The sequence below is a fragment of the Benincasa hispida genome, chromosome 5, assembly GCF_009727055.1.
Source record: "Benincasa hispida cultivar B227 chromosome 5, ASM972705v1, whole genome shotgun sequence".
Taxonomy (NCBI): domain Eukaryota; kingdom Viridiplantae; phylum Streptophyta; class Magnoliopsida; order Cucurbitales; family Cucurbitaceae; genus Benincasa; species Benincasa hispida.
In genome coordinates this window covers 28280951-28283269 of record NC_052353.1, presented here as the reverse complement: position 1 = coordinate 28283269, position 2319 = coordinate 28280951, and positions in this window count along the sequence as shown.

Genomic DNA, 2319 nt, shown 5'->3' with positions numbered 1-2319 from the left:
CAAAAGACATATGACAAGATGGAATGGAGTCAATACTCAGTAGGATGGACTTTAGTGTTAGGTGGATGAATCTGCATATATTCAATATGTGTGTTTAGTATGCTTCCTTTCAAATTCTCACAAAAACGAATTGCATGAAAACCTTTAGACCAAAATAGAAGAACTATAAGAAAATTGAGCTATTTCGACAATCTTTAAGAAAGGTTAGGATCATGAAGATGCGTTAGACGATCGTGAAGACGTGTGCGACGTTAAACGATGAGGAGTGACACGCTAGACGATCGGGCTATACGATAGGCAAAGTTCTGCACGATCAGTGAAAGCACTAGCGATAAGCGTTAGACGATCATGAAGATGCGTGCGACGTTAAATGATGAAGAGTGACACGCTAAACGATCGGGCTATACGATAGGCAAACTTCTGCACCAAAGGTTTCTTCTTCTTTTGCAGGAACAATTGGCTACATTGCACCAGGTATCATTCTACACATATATTAAGAATTAGCTCTTCATTCTCATGTTTTTTTTTGAAGTATCAAATTATGTGGTGATTCTGATCGAAGGGAGCAGATTAAAAATGTGGTTTTGGTGGCTTTGAGATGCACAGAAAAGGATCCTAACAAGAGACCTACGATGAGAGATGTTGTGCTTTCTTTCCCTTACTGTGAGTATTGTGCAGAGTCAATTTTATAGATCTTTTTTCTCCTTTTGAGTTCATCACTCACTAATATACATAACCAAATTATGTATTTAGATCAACTGATTACACTCATCATATCGTTATTGATTAATATTTTGTTTCCTTCAATTTGTCTTATTGAATTCCTTTTGAGAGACACCTAATTGCTGTCATGAACATGAATAAATTAGTTATAGAATTAACTCGATTCTTGAAATTTGACAGTCATTGTGTACCATGTTTACTTTAGCAATAGAATCATATTTGTTGGACTTTGTTAGTTAATGCTAATGTTCAGCTAAGTACACATCTTCTGCAATCTGCAAAACTTTGGTTCCTTAGGTATAGTTGGAAGCTTTGCTGGCCTTTTAATAACCAAAAAAGCTTTGCTCTACATAAAGCTTTGGCCAAAAATGAGGATTACAACAATATCACATCGAGTCAGTTACCGGTTGTATCTGATGTTCTTGTAATTTCAAGCAGTTTTTGATACTCAAGATAGACCCAACTGAAACCATGAAAAATGACAATGAAAGCTTATGGTTTGTAATCTCTCTTTATAGTTCCATAACTTAGGGACTCAGTTCCATAATCTGCTTTAAGTAGAAGAAGAAGCTTGATTTCTTTTGATTGAGCAATGTATTATTAGAGTAGCTTAGCTTGTGCTTTTGATTGGGGATGAATATGTATATATATATAATAGTTTTTAGGCATTCCCCTTGAACTTTTCTGTATCATATTTCTAGGAAAGAACAAAAGGAAGATCTTGATAGATTTCATCTGAGATGGAAACAAAGTGTAAAGTAGTTCAGATTGGTACAAGAATCACTCGGCTCGATTATTTATTATTATTATTTTCATTCCTCTTGTGTTGTACTTATTTTTTTACAGAAAGAGTTGGTGAGATTGGAGAGTGAATTGAGGACCCCTGCCCTGTTTCATCCAGTTCTGAATATGCAGCCCTACTTAAAAAGAAAGGTCTTCAAATTGAGAAGGTTGTATATTCTACTTGAATTCATGCTCTTGAAATCTGCCTGAATTAATTTGAAGTTCTAAATTTTATATTTTTCTGTGGTTTGCCATGATCTGAAATTTATTTGTGTCATAATGAGGAGAGGAGACGTAGACATTTTGTGGAGTTTTTTCTTTCCTTTTGAAACTTAAAGAAAAATGTTCATTTGGTCATTTATGTATTCATTTGATTGTTTGGCAAATCCTGCTGATCATTTGCATATTTGTAATTCTAAGAATATATATATGTCTGTTTTATAATTTAAGTTCGGTGTCGAGAACTACATAAGAGAAGACCTTACTGAAGGATCTCATATCGAGAGTTCCATGAGTGGCTTAGATCGCTCCGATTTCACAGTAACTAGAACACAATCAATATACATTCCATACTAACAGTTATGCATATTAAACTCATCAATAGCATGCTCAGAATACAATAAAACATAGAGAAAGGGGTTCATACTAGAGGAAGACTATCTTCGTATGAATGAACCCATAACAATCTACCAGCACTCGGTGAGTCTGTCGACTCTTACTGCACGATCCGAACGTACATGAACAAGGCCGCGGGGACAACACCACCACAAGGGAAATCCGAGTACCCTCGGTATCAAAAACCCAAAGAGTGGG